Source organism: Nycticebus coucang, chromosome 3 (genome assembly GCF_027406575.1).
Source record: "Nycticebus coucang isolate mNycCou1 chromosome 3, mNycCou1.pri, whole genome shotgun sequence".
NCBI classification, from domain to species: domain Eukaryota; kingdom Metazoa; phylum Chordata; class Mammalia; order Primates; family Lorisidae; genus Nycticebus; species Nycticebus coucang.
This window is the reverse complement of record NC_069782.1, coordinates 3,935,207-3,942,176: the sequence shown is the minus strand read 5'-3', so window position 1 is coordinate 3,942,176 and position 6,970 is coordinate 3,935,207. Positions and strand designations below refer to the sequence as shown.

The 6,970-nt window shown below is 48.6% G+C and overlaps 1 non-coding gene across 1 annotated transcript; it reads right to left on the bottom strand.

The window, feature by feature from the left end:
• Nucleotides 1-1,592: 1,592 nt before the first annotated feature.
• Nucleotides 1,593-1,694, bottom strand: LOC128582817 (U6 spliceosomal RNA). Its single transcript, XR_008379247.1, has one exon. It is a non-coding gene; the product is annotated as a U6 spliceosomal RNA (small nuclear RNA).
• Between the last annotated feature and the right edge of the window lie 5,276 nt (nt 1,695-6,970).

Below are 6,970 nucleotides of genomic sequence, written 5' to 3'. Positions count from 1 at the left end.
GGATGCCAACGGAGCGTCATGGAAACGAGAAAGTGATGGTAGCTCAAAATAATTAAAGGCAAACCTGTGACGAGCCCATTAGTTATAGGTACATGCGTAACGCAGGGCCCCGCACACAGCACATGGTGAATGCTGGTGCCCTCACTTACCTTCTCCTTTTCTCCTGTACTATGAATGATCTACTTCCTATATGTCAGAATTGTCAAGGGCAGGGCAAGATGAGCCCAAGGCTTGGCAGGACCAACAGTAAAGAGGGGATGAGTCTTTTGAAGTTAGTCTATGAATATTACGCACACAGACAGTGAGAGGAAGAGGGGCTGTGGGTGCCAGCTCCCCAGCACAGCCACATAAACGACTGGGCATCCCATTGCTTAGGACCCTACTCTAGTCGGCAGCTAAGAGGGGAAGTGGGGGAAGGAGGCTTTTTTCCTGCACTCCCCACTCCTTGGTCAGCATTAATGGAATTGTCGATTTTATTTATCTTTTTTTTTTTTTGTAGAGACAGAGACTCACTTTACTGCCCTTGGTAGAGTGCCGTGGCGTCACATGGCTCACAGTAATCTCCAGGTCTTGGGCTTAAGCGATTCTCTTGCCTCAGCCTCCCGAGCAAATGGGACTACAGGCGCCCGCCACAACGCCCAGCTATTTTTTTGTTGCAGTTTGGCCGGGGTTGGGTTTGAACCCACCACCCTCGGTATATGGGGCCGGCGCCCTACTCACTGAGCCACAGGTGCTGCCCTTTTTCTTTTCAAACACCCAGTTGGTTTTGTTCGTTTTCTCCATTGCACATCCATTCTCTGGTCCATCAATTTCTACTCTCATCTTGATTTCATCCTTCTTTCCACTTGCTTTAGGTTTAATTTACTGGCATTTTTTTTTTCTGGTTTCATGAGATAGGAGCTTAGTGCATTGATTTTCAATCTCCTTATTTTCTAGTACATGCATTTAAGGCTAAACATTTCCACTTAAGCACATCTTTATCTGCTTCCCGCAAGTTTCAATCCGTTTCTTTTCATTATCATGTGGTTCAAAGTGTTTTCTAATTTCCATTGTGACTTCTTCTCTGACCCATGGGTTATTCAGAAGTGTGTTGCTTAATTTCCAAACACTTGAGGATTTTCCAATTATCTTTCTGTTATTAGTTTCTTGTTTAATTGCACTGTGGTCAGAGAACACACTCGTGTGTGATTTCAGCCTTTGAAATCTGTTGAGACTTGCTCTAGGGCCAGCAGACGGTCTATCTCGGTAAATGTTGCAAGGCTCCATTATCCCTCCCGTGTCCTGGCGCCACCAGTACCATACATTTTAGCATTTACCCCTTTATTATTGCCTTAAATAGCTAATATTTTGTATATTTACCTAATATTTTCCCTGCAGTTCGGGGTTTCTGTGGAGGATTCCTGTCCTTCAGCCTGAGGAATATGCTCTGGGGTTTTTTGCAGTATGGATCCGCTGGCGATGAGTTGTCTTAGCTTTTATTGGAAGATGTATTTGTTTAGTTTTCATTTCTTCAAAAAGATTGGCAGGCCTTGTTTGGCTTTTTTTTTTTTTCCAACAATTTAAAAATGTTGTTCCATTGTCTCCTGGATTCCAAAAATGTGAACTACTTCACCAATTTGAGTGTCACCCCTGGGGGCCATGCCATCTTCCTTGTGTCATTCCGATTTTAGTGTCTGTGATGTCCCAACAAGCACATACTGTAGTTTTAAAGACATTTGTGCTTGTCTTTTAAAACAAATGTCCTTTAAAAACAACCTTTCTGGCCGGGTGCAGTGGCTCGTACCTGTAATCCTAGTATTCTGGGAGGTAAGGTGGGTGGATTGCTTGAACTCAAGAGTTCAAGACCAGCGTGAGCAAGAGCAAGATCCTGTGTCTACTAAAATAGAAAAACTAGCCAGGCATTGTGGCAGGTGCCTGTAGTCCCAGCTACTCCAGAGACTGAGTTAGGAGGATCACTTGAGCCCAGGAGTTGGAGGTTTCTGTGAACTGTGACACCACGGCACTCTACTCAGGGCAACAGAGTGAGACTGTGTCTCAAAACAAACAAACAAACAAAACAAAACAATAAAACAACCTTTCTTTCCAGCTTCTCTGTTGGGTTTCTCCCATAAATAAGGAGCAGACAGGGAGGGGCTGTGCACCGTCTGGGAGTTTTCTTGTGTGGTATCCAAAAGGATCCAGATAACTTACATCCTCTTTCCTCCTCCAGGGTCTGAGCACACCAAGAGGAAAAGTAAGGGAGAAGCAGATGCAGCACTAAATACCCCCCTTTCAGTTTGGACACAGGGGTCCCAAGTCAAGGTAAGGTGGATATTTGGAACTGGACCTTTCTCAGCTCAGATCCCCATCCTCTGAGGAAGTGTCATTAGCTTCCCCTGACAGATAGGATGCCAAAGGTCAGAGCAGCTAGGTCAGGATTCAAATCCAAGCTGATATCAAATACACAATGTGTTTTGGGGCTTTCGTTGTTGTTTAGAGAGATAGGGTCTTGCTATGTTGCCCAGGATAGTCTTGAACTCCTGGACTCAAGTGATCCTCCCACCTTAGCCTCCTGAGTCTCTGGGACTATGGGCAGGAGCCACTAGGCCCAGATTCAACTAACCAAGGTCTTTAATTCCTAACATAGCACTCCCCATGTGGAGGGTGTATTATACAGAGTAGAACATATCTATTTATTGCATATGAAACAACAGTATTGAGCCACCCTCCCCCGCCTCACAAAACTTAGCTCTGTCAGGTCTTTTTAGTTTCCAGAACATTCCAAGCTCTTTCCCACCTTGGCGTCCTTCCAGCTGCTGTTCCCTCTGTGGACGTGCTTGCCCTGGCTGACTCACCGGGCTAACTCCCCCTCCTGCAGGGCCTGGTGTAAATGTTCCTTTTAAAGTTGTCCGTTTGACCCCTCCCCGAATTTAAATCAGGTTCTCTTTATAACTGTTTAGTGATTCCCTTCATGGTTTTTTTTCTAGAACTTACTATTACACTTTGCAATAACATGAGTCTTGTTGTTTTGTATGTTGCCTCCCTCAGACCACATGCTCCCTGGAGGCAGCGGCACATGGGCTTTGTTCCGGCCCTTCTCTCGGCCCTGCAGTTACCTGGCTCTGTTTGAGCTCCTGCTGATGGATTCTCCCCAGCTCCTCCTGTCTTGTCTTCCCCTCACTCCTCCCAGGAGGGCTACATCAGTTGAAACCCCCGCCTTCTCTTCCAGCCTGACTCTAGTGGAGACAAGCCAAGGAATTTTCTGGAAGCTGCACAGGTGAGTGGAGCTGGGTACCTGGCATGATTGTGCCAGCCAGGTCACTGTGGGTTAACATGTTTACCTGAGTCCTCCTTGGCAAAGGTTACCAGGCTCCAGGATGGAACATGCATGTGAGAAGTGGCCCTTCCGTAACATGCCCACCTCTCTCTACAGCCAGAAAAGGGAGGGGTGTGGCCACCAGGTAAAGAAGTCTGGAGGTGACTAGAGTTGAGGAATTTATGCACCAGATGTGGACTGGGTGCAAGAAGCTTTAGGAGAGGCTGGGTGTGGTGGCTCATGCCTATAATCCCAGCTCTCTGGGAAGTTGAGGTGGGAGTATCCCTTGAGCTCAGGAATTCAAGATCAACCTGAGCAAGAGTGAGACTCCATCTCTTCTGAAAATAGAAACACTAGCTGGGCGTTGTACCAGGCACCTGTAGTCTCAGCTACTCAGGAGGCCGAGGCAAGAGGATCACTTGAGTTCAGGAGTCTGAGGTTGCTGTGAGCTATGATGCCAGGGAATTCTATTCAGGGCAACAGAGTGAGACTCTGTCTCAAAAAAAGAAGAAGGAGGAAGAAGAAGAAGGAGGAGGAGGAGGAAGGAAGGAGGGAGAAGATGAAGCTTAGGATTCGGCTCCTTCAGAGCAAGTACGCTGCTGTCTTGGCGTTCCTGAGAGCACCCAGCACAAAGCTGGGCTCAGTGAACACGTTTTCCACACACCGGTGCCTTGCACACACCCTCCATACACCCTCCTGAGGGTCCCAGGAGTCACGGAAATCACTCTGAGCTGGCCAGCACACAGGCATTATCTCTCATGCTCATGGCAGAGATTTTGCTGTTTCCTTACATTTCTATTTGACAAAGAAGCTGAGGCCCAGGTTTGCTGTGTTCACCCTCTAGAAAGAAGAGGTCTGGGCACAGCTCAGGCCTCTTGACTCAGAGTGGAAATATAAGTAGGGGAAAAATAAAACAAAAGCAAACAAGCTCTAATGGCATTGAAAACAATTACTTAAGATATTGAAATATAAAGCGGTAAAATTCTGTTCCCTCCTTTGCACCCCCAGGCTTGCTGACAGAACAAGGTCAGGCTGAGCTGTGGGGTGTCCGCCACAGTGACGGGGTCCCTCTGGCACGACTCACGTATCTGCAGCATGTCGGCCACATGCATTGCAGCGCACAGGAGTGGCAGTGGCTCCGCTTACACTGGGTGGGTCTCACTCTGGAATTCCTGCCCTGGGACACATAAAACAAAACAAACAAACCCCCAAAACTCTAACAAGACAGGATATAACAAATCAATAAAAACACAGCAGAAAGGCGTGCTTGCTTCTGTAAAATATTTCCAGAAACCCAGGCGGCTCCTGATCTCACCGACGGGGACGCTGCCCTGGCAGGCCACTGACCTATACCACCTCACCAGAACAGACCTTCACATGCCCCCAGAACCACTCCGGAAAGATTAGAGGGGAAAAGATTTGTGGCAATCATGTTGTGGTTGCTTCAAGTTCAGTCATCACACTTTATGGTAGGAGTAACCCGTGTAGCAAAAATAAATAACAACCTGTGGCTCAGTGAGTAGGGTGCCAGCCCCATGTACTGAGGGTGGCAGATTCAAACCCGGCCCCGGCCAAACTACAACAAAAAAAATAGCCAGGCATTGTGGCAGGCGCCTGTGGTCTCAGCTGCTTGGGAGGCTGAGGCAAGAGAATCGCCTAAGCCCAGGAGTTGGAAGTTGCTGTGAGCTGTGATGCCAGCACACTCTACTGAGGGCACTCCACCCAGAGACTCTGTCTCTCAATAAATAAATAAATAACAGCCTCAGGGCTGGCAGCATGGATACCGGACCCAACACTGCTATGTACCCCCCAGGGGGACTTCTCTGCATGGTTCAAGAGTGCTTTTCTCTTCTGTGATGCTAGTATAGCTGTTAGAGGTGCATTGAATAAAACTCAGGACGTCTGATTAGGGAGAAATAGCATAAATGACTCCAGGCAGGTAACCTACCAAAGTAGGAGACAGACTTTGGGAGGAGACAAACTCCAGACGAGGCAGCCACTCTGGTGAAAGCCACATGGGTGTGGACAAGTCACTTCAACTCTCTGTTATCTTGGTGGCTAGTGTGGAAATGAAGCCTCACACATGGGTATTCTGTGAGTTAGAGATACCACACACAGGATGGCACCAAGTTCAGCGCTGGGTAGGGGCCTTGGGAATGTGCACCGGCTGTCTTGGCAAGCACCCACAGCTGCGGTTATAATTTACTATATGCTCTCTCCATTGCAACCACGGGGGTGGGTCTGAACCATAATTTCTGCTGAGAACCTCCTAGATTCCTGGTGAGAGGTGAGAACATGATGTCTTAGGGAGGGGCAAGCGCTTGACCGAGGGCATACAGCTGGTGACAAGCTGAGCGGGAACTAAAACGGAGTTTTTCTTTCCTTTCTTTTCCTTCCTTCCTTCCTTTCTTGTTTAAATTCCCTCCTAAAGTGTTGAGTTCAGCTTTTTGAAGTGGGACCCTTTGAGGTAGCAGTCCCTTGAGTAGGTCCTCAATATGTCACTTGAAAATTGTTATTGTACGAGCCTTCCTCCCCACACCAATGCCCCCTCCCGAAGTTGGGGGCCAGGCAGATACTGGGGGACTGAGGGAGGTGCCACGGGCGCTGTCAGGCAGGCCACAGCTCACTCTGCTGGCCGGGGGGAGGGGGGTAAGATGTCATTAGCTGGCACAGCTGACCTCCAATTACTCTTGCCTGTCACACTGTTAATCTTACCACACAGTCACGCTTCCTCTGTAGGGTCTTCTAGGAGAATTAATTCATCTGGACAACTTCAAAATATAGGGGAAAGCGAGGAACTTGTGGGTCGAAATGGCATGAGAGTTACTTATAAGTCACACTCAAGTTTAGTCGTGGCCCATCCCCAATAGTTATCCCTCTTAAGCTGTGAAGCAGATGGCAGTGAGGGCCACCCAGGGTTGTCATTAAGCCGTAGTTCAATTCTATACATCTGGGCTTCCCATTTTAAAAATGTTTTAAAGAGTGGTTCTCAACCAGTGGTTAAACCCCTTTGTAACAATGAAAATACATCGCAGCATTGGGAAGGTTGAGAACCATTGTTTTAAAGGGAGGAAGTGGGGGGGGTGTGAAGCGGAAGCCCCCGTGATCCTGGGAAGTGGTGCTGGAAGCCTGTGGCAGCTGGAGACGGCTGGCGAGGTGGAGGATGCCCAACACTGTAGGAAGCGGGCTCAGTAAAGCTCGGTGATTCAACACAGGCCTTTCACATGTTCACCAGTGACTGCTGGAGAATGACCACAGGTGACCCTTGGAACCCTTACTAAGAGTGCCCAGGGTGCGGGGGGTGGGGGAACAGTGTAGATTAGAATGGGGTCCACTGTGTCGGAGGAGGGCTGCTCAGCCTGCAGTCGGCCAGGAGAAGGAAAGGGACAGGGGGAAGGCTACCAAGATCTCGGGGGAAGGGAAAACAGACAAAATAAGCAAAGGACTGCAGTGTTTGCCTTCTCATGGGGGCCAAGAAGTGGCCAGTCTCCCAGACAGTGAGGGAGGGGCTTGGCTCTCCTTGCCCAGCTCGCATTGCCCTGGCAACACAGCTGCCACAGTTTAGGGAATTAGAATTAAAAAGCCACATGCAAATGAGCTAAATTGCAATTAGGGGAGAACGGCAAACAGTTGGTCTGCCCTTGAGCTCCCCTGCCCCCTCCACCGGAAGGAGTC